The sequence below is a fragment of the Brienomyrus brachyistius genome, chromosome 6 (genome assembly GCF_023856365.1).
Source record: "Brienomyrus brachyistius isolate T26 chromosome 6, BBRACH_0.4, whole genome shotgun sequence".
Classification (NCBI taxonomy): domain Eukaryota; kingdom Metazoa; phylum Chordata; class Actinopteri; order Osteoglossiformes; family Mormyridae; genus Brienomyrus; species Brienomyrus brachyistius.
Genome location: NC_064538.1, coordinates 8,252,478 through 8,271,000, shown reverse-complemented (window position 1 = coordinate 8,271,000; position 18,523 = coordinate 8,252,478). Strand labels below are relative to the sequence as shown.

General features: G+C 41.0%; 1 long non-coding RNA gene across 1 annotated transcript; it reads left to right on the top strand.

The window, feature by feature from the left end:
* The first annotated feature begins 110 nt into the window (after positions 1 to 110).
* LOC125745287 (uncharacterized) lies at positions 111 to 6,827 on the top strand. Its single transcript, XR_007398617.1, has 3 exons — positions 111 to 383; positions 4,565 to 4,746; positions 6,268 to 6,827. It is a non-coding gene; the product is annotated as an uncharacterized LOC125745287 (long non-coding RNA).
* Positions 6,828 to 18,523: the final 11,696 nt, after the last annotated feature.

Here is an 18,523-nt window from a genome sequence, read left to right as displayed (position 1 = left end):
ACCCCGCATCTATCGACAATTACAATAAGTGGTCATTTCCGACGGGGTCTGATGTCTCTTTTCAGTGACCCTCTGTTTTAATCACATGGCAACAGTGAATGCTGTTCGGAGTCAAAGTGGCCGCGCTGAAATCTAATCGCTCACGGACGCTGCGCTCCACTGATCAAGCCAGGTTTTGCCTCTGCTGAGTGGGTGGCTGTGTGGCACCTCTGCTGACGTCACAGCTGGGATGAGGTGATGAGTACCTGGATGACCGATGAAGAAAGATCAGCACATTAAGGGCTCACCCATCTAGTCAGATTGACTGTGACCTTCATCCGGTTTCAGGAAGAGCCCTCAGTGAGGTCAAGTATGATACGTTTCACTCATGCATGATGTCTATGGTAGGCAGCTGCTCGGGGACTAAAAATGTGCAGTTTTCAATTAATATTGTCATGTTCTATAAATTAATGTTTGTTGCATGGCAATTTCAGCAAATACAATGTTTGTAACTTGTGACTGTTATTCACAGTTATCATAGAGTAGTCAAATTTTATACACTTCTCTCAGTCTGATGTAAAGCTGCTGAAAAATACCTAAAAGTGTTAATCTGTAAACTGTAAACCAAATAGCTTATTCGTACAGAACAACAATATAAAAAGGATATAAACACATTTTAGCTCTGCAATGACTAAAAAGTCATATAATGACATCACAAAGTACATCTGTTAATGTTATATAATACATGTCATAATCTAGTTTTAAAATCTTCAAATACGTAACTATTTTGTATACATTAATTTTAAATTATTAAATAGCAAAAAAGACTCATTACAAATATGTAGAGCTATTTAACTCTTGCAATTGTCAGCCAAGTATTTAAATTAGGTCTATTTTTTCACAATTTTTGCTAAAAACAAATATGAAACATGTGTAGTTTGTGAAATGCCATATTAATGGATATGTTTACTGTGCTTTTATATGCTTTAAATATAATTTTTGAAATCAGTATTTCAAAACGTAATAAAATTATATCATTCAATAAAACCTAAATGTGCCCTTGAGAGGTAAAGTGGGCTATCCCACAAAAACAAAGTTTTGAGAAAATGAGCTCCAACTTATCCAATTGAAAACATTCAATAAAAAGGTGGTAGGGGTCAAAAATGTGGGATAGCCCACTTTACCTCTCAAGGGCACAAATAGTAGTCAGCAAGAAAAGCAAATTGTGAAATGAGGGTGCTCAGTGAGAGTTACTGTAATGAACACAGTGAGGGGGTCAGAGTTACTGTAATGAACACAGTGAGAGGATCCAAGTGCAGAGCTGGTTGGTGTTTAACATGGAATGATAAGTCGTGGTAAACAACAGTCAGGGTCAAAACCAGTGAAGCAGAAAAGGGAAGCAAGACAAAAACAGAGTCCGAAAGGTAAAAGGCAGGTGAATGCCGAAGGTCGGTGACGGCAAGGCAATCAGCAAAGTAACCAAAACCAGAGAAACACACAGGCAAGGATCGGAAGTCCAAAGTGTCGAAAAAAACAGGTGACACAACCTATCACCTGGTTCAGGTGATGGTGTCCAGAGGATAAACTTAATGAGACCCCCCCAATCAAAAGGCCTTCCAGACCCTGGACATGACCTGGGGTCTGCGATCTGTCACAATGTCTTATGGAATCCCAAAGACCCAGAAGACCTGGCAATATGGGACCGTGATCTTTGGGGAATCTGTAGTTGTTCCAGGGCTTTGATTGGCGACAAACACACACAGGACAAGAAAGTACATAATAATGAAGATCACCTATCATCGATGGTCAGCAGAACTTACAGGAAAGGAGGTTCAGTGTCCAGGTTATTCCAGGGTGACAGAGTTCAACAAGATGTGTACCAATAGAATGACTGGGCATGAATTACCAAAGGTATGTACTGCTTTCCCACTTGAGTGTCCAGAGGACCGGGGTCTGTCTGGTGGGTGTCTTGGAGTAAGTCCATGATTTCTCAATGTACCATAGCTACCACGACAGAGAAAGACAGGATGGTCTCAGTAACTGTGGTTTGATGAGCACATGGAAGGCAAACGATGGCATTGCAAGGTCAGAGTTCTGATTCATACCTCTGATGAATCTACCTCAACCGTGAAGGACAGAGTGGAAACGGGTTGCTTGAAAATCGGGGCCGAGCTAAAAGTGTCTCAAATTCTTGAAAGGCGGCTTATGCCTCCCCTGTCAAGGTGAATCGTCAGGACTTTTGCTTGGTCATAGTGGTTAGAGGGGTTGCAGTAGAGGTGAACTTCCAGTTGAATTTCCTGTAAAAATTCACAGAGTCTAGGAATCTTTGCAGTTCCTTTACAATGGTTGGAGTTAGCCAGTCTTGCACTGACTGTACCTTGCTCCTCCATCTGTACTTCTCCTGGTCCTACAACATAACCCAAGAAAGAAATTATCTGGTGGTGGAACTCACATTTTTCTGTTTTGGCAAACAGGTCTCTGAAGCACTTGGGTAACATGACATCTATGTGACACCTGGTCCAGGGAGTAAATAAGCAAATCATCAATGTTGACTGTTAAAAACTCACTGATCATATCTCAGATTGGATGTTTGGAAGACAGCTGAAGCACTGGCTAATCTGTAAAGCATCTGTAAATGCCTGGTACTCATAGTATCTCCTAGTGGTTACAGAGAGGTCTTCTATTCATCTCCTTCTCGATTCAGGTGAGATTGTAGGAACTTCTCTAGCCCAATTAGGTAAAAAATAGTGGCCTGCTGAACCTGAAAGTAATGGTGTTAGGTATCTATATTCCACAGTGATGTTACTGAGGACACAACAATCAATGTAAGAGCGAAGGCCACCATCCTTCTTTTCGAAAAAGAATCAAGATACTGTGGGAGAGGTTGAAGACCTGATGATGCCTAGCACAAGGGCTTCTTTGATGTACTCATCTATACGATGGTTTTTGGGAATAAACAAAGGGCAGATCCTACCTCAAGGGGGCGTTGCACTGAATCGCAGACTGATGGCACAATCACAAGTCTGATGTGGCAGGAGCAGGAGGCAGGAGCCTTTGGTGGGACTGAACACATCGTGGTAAGGGGTATATTCAAGGAGGAATCAGCATGGGGTCCAAGACTTGTGGGCTCTCCTACAGGCAACTGAAAAACTACATGTATTCAAACCAGGTCATGGAAAGTGTGTAAGACTAAAAATTGGATCTGTTTGCAATGGAGGACTCCTGAATGCATGGTGATGGGCTGGGTTTGGTGGGAAACATGGTTTCCCATCCAGCCCCCAGACAGACAAAGGTGGAATGATGCTGAATAAAGGGACCCCTTGTTTACAAGCCCCAGTGGTGCTCATAAAATTACCCACAGGTCCTGAATCGATTAAGTCTGAAACAGATAAACAAAAAGTTGCATAGCACAGTTGGACAGTAAATTGACTGTGACAGACACTGATTACGGCAGAAGTTCACTCAAATGCATTGTGCAGGACAGACTGGGCTGCAGGTATGGAGATGATCAGCCTCTCCACAGTTCAAACAAATTTGGTGCTGGAGCCACCTTTGCCATTCCTCAGGGCTGATAGGACTTCCAAGTTGCATTGGCTCAGGTTTCTCCTCCTCAGGGCTTGACACCCGTGATACAAGCAACACTGGGGTTCGGGTTGGTCTCCTTCGCAACCTGTTCACCGCCACCAACATCTGCATAAGCCTTTCCAGGTCTTGTTTGTCTCCACAACAGGTAAGCTCAGTTTGTAGTGGGGAATCGAGGCAACGTCAATACATGGTCACCAAAGCGGTGGCATTTCATTTCATCCTTTTGCCATGTCAGCCTCCGTTCCACCTCAGCTGCATCTATAAAACAGGCAAAGTATTATGTAATGAATGCCCTGAGAGGACCCGAGTGTAGAACTAGTTGATGTGTAATATGGAAGCACGTGTCGTGTTCAAGAAGCAGAAAAGAAAAACAAGGTCAAACACGAGTACAGGCAAAAGGTCAGTAATAAGAAGGCAATCAAAGCCAGAAAACACACAGACAAGAATCAGAGGTCCAACTGGAATAAGTTGGTGCTGTGCAGCACTCTGAGGATGACAGTCGCTGTTGGTGGGAATGTTCTGGCAAGAATCGGATGTCCAAAATGTTGAAAACACAGGTCATGCAGAGTACATCTCTCACAAAAGTGCACAGAAAGGCTTAGTTAGGTGTAGAGACTTGTGATTTTGCACTGAGTGAGTGAGGTAACTGGTTTAAAACATAAAGACGATTACTTGTAATGAGTTGCATCAGAACTGCTGTATGCGGGGCTGTTCAGGTGAGACTGTGCGTGGTTATGGTTGGTTCACCCACATAAGTAATAACTAGCCCTAGTATTTCACAGTGGGTGAGACACCACAGAGATCATGGTGAAGATCATTAAAGGCTTACAAAACATGTCAGAAAAAACCCAGCAGTGGAGACGCACGTCTCCTTCTGTGGAAACAAATTGAAAAAGGGAGTGACAGATCACAATCTATTAAGTAGTTCAGTCAGCCTCTTATGAAAAACGAAACAATAATACAATGCAATGGGGGAATTTGTTTTGGTTTTCTCCCAAAGGCTGAACCATAAATGTAACCCTTCCAGCCAGAGAGGAGCTAGGCTTCGTGCAGAACCACACGTATGGAGGCCGTGTCCGCTACTCTCCCTCGACCAGCTGCCTGCTGCCTTTCCTTTGGGTGGAACCAAATCATACTGTACCACTCTTAGCCTGCCAACATTACAGTCGCCATGGTGATGAGGTATGATGTCGTCACTGTTTCTTGATGTGCAAAATTTTGAATCAGTGTCTGCTACTGAGCCGTTTCAAATATTTAAATAGCTTTTGTTTAATCAATGGTTTAATCTACATCCCAATTTTAACTCCATTAAAGAGTATCTACAGCGCATGGGGGCCTACACAATATTAGGCAGGTGGTTTTAATGTTATGGTTGACTGGTTTATGTAATAATAAGGTTACAAACCTGCATTTCCAGTAAATACAATTCAACTGCAGTGTTATATTTTGATACCATAGACTGCAAATGAATAATACCAATAAAATAACTACTCAGATATTTAATCAATTAATGATAGATGGTCCAATATGCTCTGTTTTGTCCTAATGAACAGTCGGGCCACTGACCCGCTACTTCTTATTTACATCAGGAAAAAAATCCTTGTAATAATTGTAGCTCTCTTAATATAAAAGAGAAAGATGTATTAAGAATTTTAAAGCTAGTTTCTTGTCTCCCTCACCTCTCATTGGGAACACAGAAGTCTTTATACAACTGCTTGTCCCACTACCTGCATCTTCACACTTTCCACACGAAACACATCTGCATTTTATGCAACATACACTTCTTTCCCTATTACAGGATTAATTACTTCATGATTATTACCAGGCTGCTTTCGCATGTTCTGTCGCCCTATCGTTACTTGTTGTGAACCATGCAAAATTATAACCTACATGACCCTAAGGACCGCAGAACTGGAGGCCGAAAAAATGACCTACAAATAATTTAATCGAAACTGATGAAATTTTATTAATAATGGTTTGAATTATATCCATGCTTTCTAAAAAACAAAAATGGGTAATGCTGTACATTAACTGCAGCATTATGCATTCACAGAACATTCAGTGTACCTTCATAATGCATTTATGATACATTCATAGAACATTCAAAAGCAGCGTGTGAGTAACATGTCTTAGAGCACTGCATTCAGTTACTTGCAGTGAACAATGCATGACAGCTGTAATATACATTAATAGAAACAGTATAATCATATAATAATATCATGTTTTTTTAATGCATATTAAATCTATTAAGGTGTGTTAGAATTTTAAGGTATACATACATGCTGCTTCTAAATGTTCTGTGAATGCATTTTTAATGCATTATGAAGGTGCACCAAGTATTAATGTTACGTCACTGCATTACAGCATTAGTCAAATCAACATACATTATGAGGCGAAAAAAAAGTGTACACGATTAATAATTAAAAAATAAAAACGGAAAGGCAGAAGGTTATATCTGAGTTTTTTGAAAGCAAACAGATAAGTGGATGCGACCCCCCCAAAGGCCCCCATTCAGATGCATTCCGCAGTCCATGCATGACCCTGTATATTTAATTTGTAGCTGACTGTTGGAGTTATTTTCGCTGGTGGGTGTAGATTGCTGAAGTTGAATAAAACGAAAACACAGCTAAATGAAACAAAAGACTTCAGGATAACAAGCCCTTCGAGGTGTTTGTCTGATTTTGTTTCTTATTTTTTCTCCAGACTGATTAATGATACGCCGAAGTATAACCAGTGTGTTTGCTTGGCTCCCCTGTTCCTACAATTGACTTCTGGCCCGTGCAAAGATGTTGCGATATAAGATGGAATGCATCTATTGTGTCGATCAGCTCTGGAGAGTCCATGAATGTGGAGAAAGAACGCTGTGCTTGGTGACTGTTTAAACAAGATATTATAAATAAGCAGTGAAAAAGAACAACATGCCGAATGGAAGAAGATATGAGCTATTAACTTCCAAAGGTGGTCCATCTGCTCCGAGAAATGGACAGCTAACAGAAACCAGAAAAGTCATAAAAAATTATCAAAACCGCAGTGCAGGATCAGAGAGCGCAACAATTATCTCATTCAAACATTTTCTAATATTATGAAATTAAATTGAACTTTTTAAATAACAATAAAAAAATACATGACAACAGTTAATTTACTATAATAATAAGTAATAGTACTTCTAGTAGTTTACATTAAAATTAGTAAATAGTTATTGCTGGTAATATAAATACTAGTTAAAGGATTGTAAAATGCAGCCCTCATGGATTTAATTATGAAGGGATGATATGTTCAGCTACTTTGACTGTGGTCGCAATGACTGTGTTATGTAAAAATAAATGAAATAAATAAATACCTTAATGTTTAATGAATGGCAGACATGAAAATGCTTTCAAAGTCATATTCATGCTTTTCCACTATACTCCTTGAAGGTTGTGTATCCCTAGAGTTAAGCAGCAGTATTATCTGCTGGCTCGCTACATTCTTCTTAGCCTGGGAGGGGCTGCTGTAAATTTTTTGTCTTTTAAGTTCCTCCTATTGTTCTTTATCTTCTTTATGGGATGCTTGTCCTGACCCCCCCCCCCCCCCCAAAAGACCTGTCCTTTTGGTTTGACATTAACTATTAGACTAGACGTCTCGCTACACCTACTGTATGGTCCTATCTGTTCTTCTCCCCATTTCCATCTCCTGCTTTCACTCCTCACTTCGTTTGCGGTCTGTCATTCACCGGTGTTCCATTCTAGACTTTTAGATTTCTTCATTCTATTCAGATAGAATATTGTTAACCGCAGGTGTACAACACAAACGCCCTGTCCCCACTGTCAACAAGCAACTCCTGCTTCTGGTTCCAGGATCGTCGTGGGTGTACAACACCCCTGACTCTCCTGTCACCATCATTTGCCCTACTGTCCCTCTCTCTGCTCTGGCTAGGGACTCCATGGCTCATGGTGCACTGGTATGAGTTGGCTGGTTGTGTGTGCATGCGTGTGAGTCTCCATATCCTTATATAATCATTAATGTTGCTTCTCTAGCAAGGCTATTACTTTGGTTCCTGTATGTCAAAATGTAACAAACAGAGAGCTATGCTGCCTGTGTCAGTAGGCAACCCTGAAGACCACAAACTCTGACAAACGTACATGTTTACAGAATAGATTATGCCATGATATCAGGGGCATAAAGCCAAGGGGGGGGGAGGGGGAGCTGCATCCCATATAAGAGCTACACATCATCCTCCCAGGAGAACACAAGGTCAGGTCAGGCCCCGCAGCCATCCTTCCCCTCTTCAATCTACATGAGGGGCCGTTCACTGTCTTGTTTGTCCCACAGACAAGATAAGGCGCCGGTGGTAAAAATAGCCCCGACGGACTTCGCCTTCACTAGACGCCCAATAGGAAATTACATTAGGGGAATTATGTTTATGAACTCACCACCTACACCAATTACTCTTATCCCAACTCACACTGCTGTAGGAATTGCAGCAAAGTTTACTTATGAACTACCAAACTGGAAATGCTTTTAACTTTAACAACTGGGAAAATATATTCAAGTAAAAGAGTTGTTTAATGTATATAAAATATTTCAAGCACTCATTGCCTTTTGAAAATGATCCAGATGAGGTTAAAGTCAATGGTTTTAAGTCAATGGTTTTAAGAGGATTTTAAATATGCTGTGAACATCCTTCAATGGATCCATTAAGTCGAGTGTATTTTGGTTAGTCATTATGTTTTATAAGCATATTGTTCACACATCCTTTTTATCACCTGTAATTTTCAGTTTGCTTAAAGTTAAAACTCCATCCATAAATCCATGTGACTTGTAGCTAATATATACTGATTGGGTATCAGGTGAAATTAGAGTCAAATTATGTAATATAAACATACTGTAATCCACCCCTCCCAAAGGCACACATACCTACATACACACACATACACACACACACAAACACACACAACATTCACTCATACCTACAGACAGTTTCACAACTCCCATTCACTTCACCATGTTTTTAGACTGTGGGGAGAAAACTGGAATCCCTGGAGGAAACCCCATGACAGCAGAGAGAGAACATGCAAACTCCAAATGTGGTATGATCTGTCTAGATACACTATATGGAGAAAAGTATTGGGACACCTGGCCATTACACCTACAGGAACTTTTATGACATCTCATATTAAATCCATAGGCATTGATATGGCATTTGTCCCCCCTTTGCAGCTATAACAGGGAAGGCTTCTGGGAAGGTTTTCCACAAGATTTTGGAGTGTGTCTGTGGGAATTTTTGTCCAATAATCCAGAAGAACATTATTGAGATCAGGCAGTGATAGTGGACGCAAAGGCCTGGCTTGCAAACTCTGTTCTAGTTCATCCAAAAGATGTTTGATGGGGTTCTGGTCAGGGCTCTGTGTGGGCCAGTCAAGTTCTTCTTCATCAAACTCACCAAACCATGCCTTTATAGACCTTGCTTTGTGCACTGGGGCACAGCCATGATGGAACAGCAAAGGGCCTTCCCCAAACTGTTCACACAAAGTTAGGAGCATAGAATTGTCCAAAATGTCTTAGTATGCTGAAGCATTAAGAGTTCCCTTCACTGGAACTAAGGAGCCTAACCCAAGCCCTGAAAAACAACCTCATACCATTATCCCTTCTCCACCAAACCTTATAGTTGGCACAATGCAGTCAGACAAATAATGTTCTCCTGGCATCTGCCAAACCCAGACTCTTCCATCAGACTGCAAGACAGAGAAGCGTGATTTGTCACTCCACAGAACAGGTTTCCTGCTCCAGAGTGCTTTACAGCACTCCATCCAATGTTTGGCATTGCGCTTGGCGATGTGAGGTTTGCATGCAGCTGCTCTACTACATGCAAGTTCAATGCTGATATAAGAATTGGGAGCGGTTGAAATTATCGCTGCATAGAAACTGAAAGAGGCTCGCATACCTTTTCCCGCAAACAAAGCAAATGGCTACAAAATTCTGCTAACATTTTTTTTTTACTTCTGGTGCTGGTGAGGATATTAGTTTGATATAAGGGAGAGGTAGGGCTGTATATCTCATAAAACGGCTGCTGTCCTAATTTGCTTCAGGGACGCAGGGTTGTGCTGGGGGCGTAGGGCGGAGCAGCTAACATCCTGGCCCGTGCGAGAGCATTGTGTGCTGTGCTCTCGGCAGCCGAAATGAACATCACTGACACAGCCTTGAACCTCCTAGTAAAGGCCGCCCTCCTCCACCAACCCTACTGCCCCTGACATCAAAACGTCTTTTCAGTGTGACCCCAGAGAGCGGAGTACGACAAACCCAAGCACAGCAATGGGGCCGTGGGGCCAGCTGGGGCACGGATGGTTCTGGAACAATAGGGTCAGAGGGCCCAAGGAACGTTTGGCTGACTCGCAAGGGGAGCAGGGGCAATCAAGTACTTGCCTTCATTGTTTTTCTGGGTGTAATGATTGAATGCTTCCTGTTATCAAATGCAAACTATTTTCAAAACTTGGATTTTGTTCAAAACCATATATATAGTGGTATAACAAATGAACTCCTCTTTAATGGTTAATTTCTAAACCTTTGTGGCAGGGCAGTTGGATAGCTCACGGAGAATAGGAGCGGGATATCTTGGGTAACTTTTTGCGTACATTGTCTTCTGCATGTGAGTCTGGTGGAGAGCACACTCAGAACGCATCAGTGCAGCTAGAGTTCAAGTCAGGCCATGTGCGGTGACTTCTGGATTGCATCTAAAGTAACGTACAAGTGCGGCAGGTAATATATCACAAGCGTACAAAATGGACCCAAACTATGCAGACCTTCCAGCAGTGCCAAGTAAAATAATTTTTAAGGAACCAAGATAGAAAGTCCAGGACAGTCAATGATAGGATAAGTTGGTCAAAGAAGAGTTCTTAAGACATTTCTTGAAGGTTGTGAGGGATTCTACTGACCAGATATAGTTGGGTAGAAGAAACACATGAAAAAAGAAGTGAATCTTATTTCCATGTTGTAGAGGGAATATCAGGCAATGTTGCCTTGCTGGCCATCGTAGGCTATATGGAGTGTAGGTCCCATTGCATTAACAGCTCTTAAAGCATGTATCTTGAACTTGATGCAAGCACCGACACGAAGGCAATGGTGAGATACGGGGAAAGTTATAAAATGAGCGCATTTCATCTGGTTGAATGCTGAATGTGCTGCTGCATTTCAAATTATTTGCAAATTTGCAGTAGTTTCATAGCACTCACTGGTAGCCTTACCATTAAAGAGTTACAGTAATCTAATATTAAGGTGATCAGCATGTTATAGACAACAAATAATTATGCACAATAGAGAACTAGCATGGTGCAAAGTAATGTGACCTTCCAGCTGCCTGACTAAGGCCAGTGGTCGTTCTAAAAATTTTCGAAAGACTCACAAAAAGAGTTGTTCTACAAACAGCTTCATTCTGAAAAATTGTCAATCATCAATACATCAAAAAAATCTAGTACGAAAAACGCACAAACGAGAAGTGTTTGAAATGTTTTTGGAATATGATAATAGAACATCCCCAAAAACTAATATTCAGCAGTGTAATTTTAACAGGAAGTCTATACTTGGAAAACAAGTTTTTTTAACGTCATAAGAAGCTACTTTATCTGCAGGAATTGTTCATATTAATAGCCGGTCAGGAGAATGTTTTATATATCCTTTTTTTGGAAGTAAAACATGAGAGGATGGAACAATGTGCCTGTGCCCCTCGGAGCTGCCGCCGCGGCTCCTCTGCCGGCGTTTCGTATCCCACCCTTTACCCTCGGTCCTGACCACAGAGCTTCAAAGGGCGGCAGTGGCTCCGGCTGGGTGGCCATTCGCCTCTCATTTCCTCCCAGTCCTCTCCAGCCATTGAACAGCACTGCACTCAGCTAGGGCTGGCCGGGGCCCCAGGGAGCAGACCACCAGACCTGCTCACAGCCACTTCCTGGTCATTTAAGACCGGGCTCCAGTAATGCGAGCCATTGTCCTCGCTGTTATCTGATGGCCAGGCTGAAAAAGTAGACAAAGCCAAGTGTCTGGGGAGCCCCCCACCTCCCAGTTTTCTGCTCTTATTTGAGGACGGCTTTTTGAGTGAGGCTGCGGAAACTCAAAGGGCATTACAGGTGGCTAGTTAGCTCGTAAGATAACTGTACCTATCTAGCATTTGCCATATAAAGCCCTTGTCTACAGTAATGTCCAGTTATGCTGTCGTTGATAATGAATTGGTTTCTTTTCTTAAGTGACTTCATATTCCCTTTATAATTCAATGAATCCAAAATCTGAGGCGAAGGGAACAAGCCCTCTCTCCAACTTCAGTCATGGTGCCAGTGATGATAATGATGATGACAATGGTGATGATGTCGGTGTATCTGCTTATATGTTAACTGAATACAGTGAACCTGACAAGTGGCTGTGCCAGTCAGAAAGAACCAGAAATCAAACTCACCAGTCAAAATGCATGAAGACAAGAAAGAATCGGTGATCTGCAGTGGTTTGAATGGGTTACTAGTATGCATTCCTTATAACTCGGAACTTGAAAATTTCCAACCTCTTACTTACAAAAGTACTATATAACAGCTGAACGGAATGGATTCGTAATGCAAATTCGCACACGCTAATGCTAATTTCACTAGTGTTTGATGCTAACATAGAATCTCTCAGCTGTGCAAGAGGACAATTACTACATAGTGATTCATGATGCACACTTTGTAAAAAACAGCAAATAGACGTTTCTTCAGTTTTATGTCACTGTCACTCTTCACACACGGCAACACTTTTACCGAGCCGAACCTCCTGCAGTGGGAAATAGAAGCAAGCTGGAACTGCCTTGTAACTAGTGTCCCTTCACAGTATGGCTTGAGTACAGCCTGCTTCCTATAATACTGTGGAAAAGCAGAAGTGGCAGATTCTCACTGCATGCTAAATATCTGTAGGTACTGTAGCAGTGCTAGTGGAGAGAGGTCAAAGCAGGTTTGAAAAAACTGAGCAGATGCGTTGTCTGTTACACACACAAGAAAGATGAAACAATATTTATTGTTCTAGCAAGGTCAAATCATTGTGCATTTCAGGGAAGACAGTGAAAAGGCTCATTTTAACAGTACAGTGCTTGTACACGATCTTGTTGGGAAAATGTGCAGTTGGTTGGAGTTAATTGTTAAACTGCATCAAGGCCCTCTACTGGAGAAGTTAGGCATCACGCTATCGGTCTTAAAGCAAGTACACCGCTACCGTTTTAATAATCCTCAGATGATTGTTCTCAAGCTGAACTCATTCATTTTTTTAGACCTTCACACTGAAAAAATAGTTTTAAAATTTTCTGGAACCCGGTGTTGGTAGAAGCAGTGGGCTGGAGGTTTCCTCATAGAGACTGCATTGTCTGAGCTGTATCAAAGGGAGACTTGTTAAGGTAGCACTGCTGTTCTCTAATCATTCACATCAGTTTGGGGTCTCGCAGGTGCCTGGCTTTTTGGGGGGGGGGGGTGTTGCTGTGAAGGCTGGCAATGTCATCAGTACATTTGAGTTTAAGAAAAACGAACTCTATCCAGAAGGTAGTTCATATGAAAAAACACTGAAAAAAAATTACAGTCGACTGCCTGTCATATTAAGACAGATCTTGGATACGTTCAGCATAGCGCCGCAATTACTGTCACAATGGCGTCACCTGGTGGTAAGAAACATTACTACATCCTTTTAAGATGTGACGTTTTTAGACTAATTGACGACTGTTTCAAGCCAAACCGGGATAGCTAAATTAGAGGATGGATAGATAGATCGATAAGCTGACTTTTATTTTTTATTATTATTTAAAAATTAGGAGGATTCATTCAGCCCTCCCCCTGAGAGGATACGTTTTACCGTCACCAACCTATGTCTCCCCAGTAAAATCATGTCCAGCCGTTGGATTTTTTCTGGTTCCCACAATGAATCACTCACAAACAACTTATTCGCCGAAAACTGCCAAAGGCAAGTTGATCTTTGATTTATTTTATCTATTTCATTTCACCTTGGCTCCAGCCCATAGGCTACGACTATTATTTTCCTTTCCTTATTATTTTCCTGTTATATTCCTGATGTTCTCACGTGAAATTTATGCACGTGGCAGGTAATGTTTGAACTGCAATGTAATGCTACAAAATCACTTAATATGTAGCCTATGCTGACACCGATGAAATGGGAAATGTCTTTTGCCTGGCGCAATAGTTATAGTTTCAATCGACATTGTTTTATTGATTTGTTGAAAACTAGGTGCAGAAATGTCGAACATCACGTACAAAAACAACTTACAAAATTTGTTTCAACCAATATCCTAAATCACACTATTTTCTTCATTTTTCTTCAAAATGACTTTGTTCAAGTTATTTAAATATTATCTAAAACACAAATTATGGGCAACATTTATTTCAGTTTACAGAAATCATATGTTTTTTATTGTCTAATAACAAGAAGCATTTGTATTAATTCTTTTATGTTTAAAGTCCAAAGAAGCTCAATACCACACAGGCAAAATCAGTGGCGGATCTATAAAATTTTACATGGGGTGGCAAGAGATTTTGGCCGCGTGGCATGGAGGGCAGTACGTGGGAGCTAGTTCTCATAAAGAAATACAAATGTACTTCTGTGAGCAAATGTACTCAGCAAAAGATCCACAAATTCATTTTTATAATATTTATTTTGACATAATGTTAGTTTTTCTCTAATTGCTCTGGGACATATCTCGCGTGAAAATTAACATCTGCAAAACAACAAGCGTGATTCCTGTACACCATAATGTCACTTCTGCACAGCGGAACATCATTTCTCATTGCTTTACAAAAGTTTCCAAGTATTTTACTACATACATGCAAACGGTTTTGTACAGTTGTCATCATTTGGTACAATTTTCGGTTGTGTTAGTCTAATTGATCAAAATAGATTACGTAGTTTCTCCGTTGTAGTAATTTAACACCCAAAACAACATATGTATGTGATCATCGTGTTAGCCACCACATGCAAAACAGACAAGTTTTCGAAATGCTTTCAAAATGTATTCTACAAATTGCAGTGATACATCTTGTTGTATTTTTGTTTCCCACAGTGCATAGTTTTGTTGTAATTTTGTTGTTTGTTGTTGTTTGGAGATCTGAAGAAGATACATGCAAGTCCTTTCTCCTGCCAGTGAACTTTACATACTGCACTGTAGAACCTTGCAATGTTGAAAGTGGTGCGTTTGACATGAATACAGTTTTTCTAAGTTGCTTTGGCACATTTCATAAAACATGACATTCTCAAGACTGTAAGAGCACTTCCCAAAACAATTCATGCATACAGCACTATGGTTTACCGGCAAAAGCCCGTAACTTATAATCAAAACAATAAACTCATTTCTCAAAATCAAATAATTCCACCAATGAATATAGTCAGCGCCACCAAAATACAAAGTACAATAAGCATCGTTTTAACCATGAGAGCCAAAATGTCAATGTAAGTGTACTTCTGAGCTCCAAAAGTCGGTTCCCACTTTCTCGTAGTAATTCATCAAACTCCTCATTTTGGTGATGCTGACTAATTCATTGGTGGAATTATTTGCTTTTGAGACAGGAGTTAATTGTTTTGAAACTCCGTTTAGCGAGCGACTTTAGCCTACCTTTGGCTAACATTATAGTAATAGTAATTCTGTTGCATTGCTATTAGCATACAAGCCATACATTGCTAATTTAGCACACATTACATTCATTACTAATTTAACTTTGACTTAAATTCGTGTGCCTGGTTAAACTTCAAAATGCGGAGCTCTGACTTCCCCTTACTGTAAGACGCAGCGCAGCTCAGCAGCTCCTCTCCTCCGCACCATGCAGGCAGGCTCACGCTGTCAGTTCTCTACGCGTTTTAGTGCGCTGCTGCAGCTAAGTTTTTTCGGGCACTAAGATTGCATTTACAGTTCAGTTTTCCTCCATGTCCTGCTTGTTTCAGTGATTTGAGCAACTTACCCCCTGAAGATCCGCCCCTGGACAAAATGCTGATGTGCATGTATACAACACACACACTGTAAAATCCACCCGAAATGTTTTGGTGGAGCTTTACTTCGGCCATGTTTTTAATAATTTATAAACACACATATAATTCATTATGATGCATTCATGAAGTATTACAAACAAGGCTATAAATATTTATAAAAAGGCATAACACATTATAAAACATAAAATGAAACAAAATATGTTTTGGGGAATACATGTAACAGTTGCGTTATACCTTAATAGCAGATTTTGATTTGAACGTTCATCATCAACCCAAATTTTGAACAGTTTGTTTCGGCGCAAGTTGCCGTTAAATAGCTATTCCTGAAGATAACCCATACATATCTGATGAGTGTCTGTTGATCCGGAACCCAAGCAATCAGCTCGAACTTGCTAGTAATGTTTCAAATGCAGCCGTTGTTCACTCTCAATCTATACCCAGTCAGCCGGTGAAAAAAAATGCAAACATTGTACCATTCACGGGGCGGCATGGTGGTGCAGTGGTTAGCACTGTTGCCTCACACCTCTGGGACCCGGGTTCGAGTCTGTGTGTGGAGTGTGCATGTTCTCCCCATGTCGTCGTGGGGTTTCTTCTGCATGCGTGAGTGAATGGTGTGTGTGTGCCCTGTGATGGGCTGGCCCCCCATCCAGGGTTGTTCCCTGCCTCGTGCCCATTGCTTCCAGGATAGGCTCCGGACCCCCCGCGACCCAGTAGGATAAGTGGTTTGGAAAATGGATAGATGGAGGTATCAGATGATTTGTTAAATTTCGTATCAGATCCATTCTTTCAAAGTTATTACTTTTGTGTTCATGTTAAGTTACAAGTTAAGTTTCAACATACATGAAATTATTGCAATCTAGATCCCACCACATGTGACTGAAATCGAACACAATCAAAAACTGGGAGGCTCGTTGTAGAAACATATGCAAACAGGGGCAAGTAAAATACGTAGAGTATAATAGTAGTATTGAGAGGGATTGGTAGCAGAGCAGTTTTGGGGCAGCAGAAGCCAGATACACCGGTGTCGTGTTATGGTGACTCTCCTTGGCATTTTAAATTAAATTAACATCCTGCATATGTCAGGACACTTTAAAGCTTTGGTCTGAGTAGCAATGCTGTTAAGAAGACCAGTGCCAGTAAAATGCCGGAAGCTCAGAAGCTGCCGAAATAAAGAGTGTGGGAGTTCACAGTGAACACATCAGAGGTACTGGCTCAGGGGAGACGTTCAGTGGAGGGATCTCAATATGAAATACTGGGGAAAGAAGAAAAGGCGTCTACAGAGCAAGCAAGTGGAACAGAAGCCTCTCCATTCCCCTACATACACTTTTCATACACTTTCTTTATTAATCCAAGGCTTATATATTCTATGTACATATTTTTATTCCAAGATCAATCAGCAGTGAAAAGTTAAACAATCCCGCCTCTTTGATCTGCACGCACAAGCGAGGGTTTATTTCCATTTATTTCCACCCCCACTTTCTGAAAATGTGCCCCGCATGAAGATTCACCTTGGAGTGCAAATGGGGTCAAATGAAAAGTATGAGGTCGTCTCCAAGCAGAAGTGCAGATTCTATACGGTTAATTAAAGATCTACCGGTTCATCTCTGTGATCTTTGTTTAGATTCTATCTAACGAGAGAAAACTCAGTTGCTGGATTTGGTAAAATATTCTATGTATATTGTGTCAATTTTAACCCTCTAAATGTTACATAACTATTAATTACTATGTAACTTTTCTATCAGAGCAGCACTTCTGCTATTATTATTGTTTTTTCCTGAATACATGATACTTTTCCAGCCGTCACCGATCAGCTTATTAAGAGCTTTTATGTTACATTTGGTCACTGTCAGCTTTCTATGCATGCAAGAAAAAAATAGCTACATTGTCCTTGCTAGGTATTATACTGAGATAGTAACAATGGCAGTTTTCTAACAGAACAGACATGACAGGTCTCCATAGAAATACCTCCCACCCTCAGGGTTCATAAGGAGGCTGCTGATGGTCTCCAAATGGGTTCCTGTACTCCTGGTTCCTTTACTATTATAGCAATGTGGGGGGCAGAAGTTCCTGAGTAAGAAGAATACATCAACATACATGCATTATACAGGGACCTAGAGAATGAAGCTCACAATCTCCTGTGCTGGTGACATTGCCTGTATTTTTAAGAGGCAGTCCTGTTCACACTGGAATAGTCATTTAGGAGTTTTTCCCCATCTACAGCAGTATAGAAAATGAGCACATTTTGTACAGTACCATTCTATCTCTTCTCAGAATGATATCAGAATGTCAGTTATAATAATTATGATATATGTACAAAGGTATTGGGACGCACCTCTTAATCATTGAATTCAGGTGTTTCATTCAGACCCATTGTTACAGGTGTATAAAACCAAGCACCTACGCATGCAGTCCAGTTCACAAACATTTGTGAAAGAATGAGTCATTCTGAAGAGCTCAGTGAATTTAAGCACAGTATCGTCACTGCTACCTTTGCATTGAGTCAGTTCATGAAATTTCTTTCCTGCTAGATATTCCCCAGTCAACAGTAAGTGGTATTATTTTACAGTAAAGTGGAAGCATTATCGGAACCACAGAAAGTCAGCCAGTAAGTGGCAGACCGTGTGAAGCAACAGAGTGGGGTCGCCGAGTGTTGAGACACTCAAAAGTCACCAACGCTCTGTTCACTCAATAACAGCAGAGTTCCAAACTCCCTCTGGCACTAACTCCAGCACAAACACTGTGCACCGGGAGCTTCATGGAATGGGCTTCCATGGCCGAGCAGCTGCATGCAAGCCGCACATCATCAAAGAAGGGCGGCAGATGTTATAGCTGCAAAGGGGGAACCAACTCAATATCGATGCCTATGGATTTACAATGGGATGTTATAAAAAGTTCCTGTAGGTGCAATGGCCAGGTGTCCCAGTACTTATAGTGTATTTCTTATAGTGTCCTTATATGGTGTATTTCCTTCTTCCATGATACACTAGATATT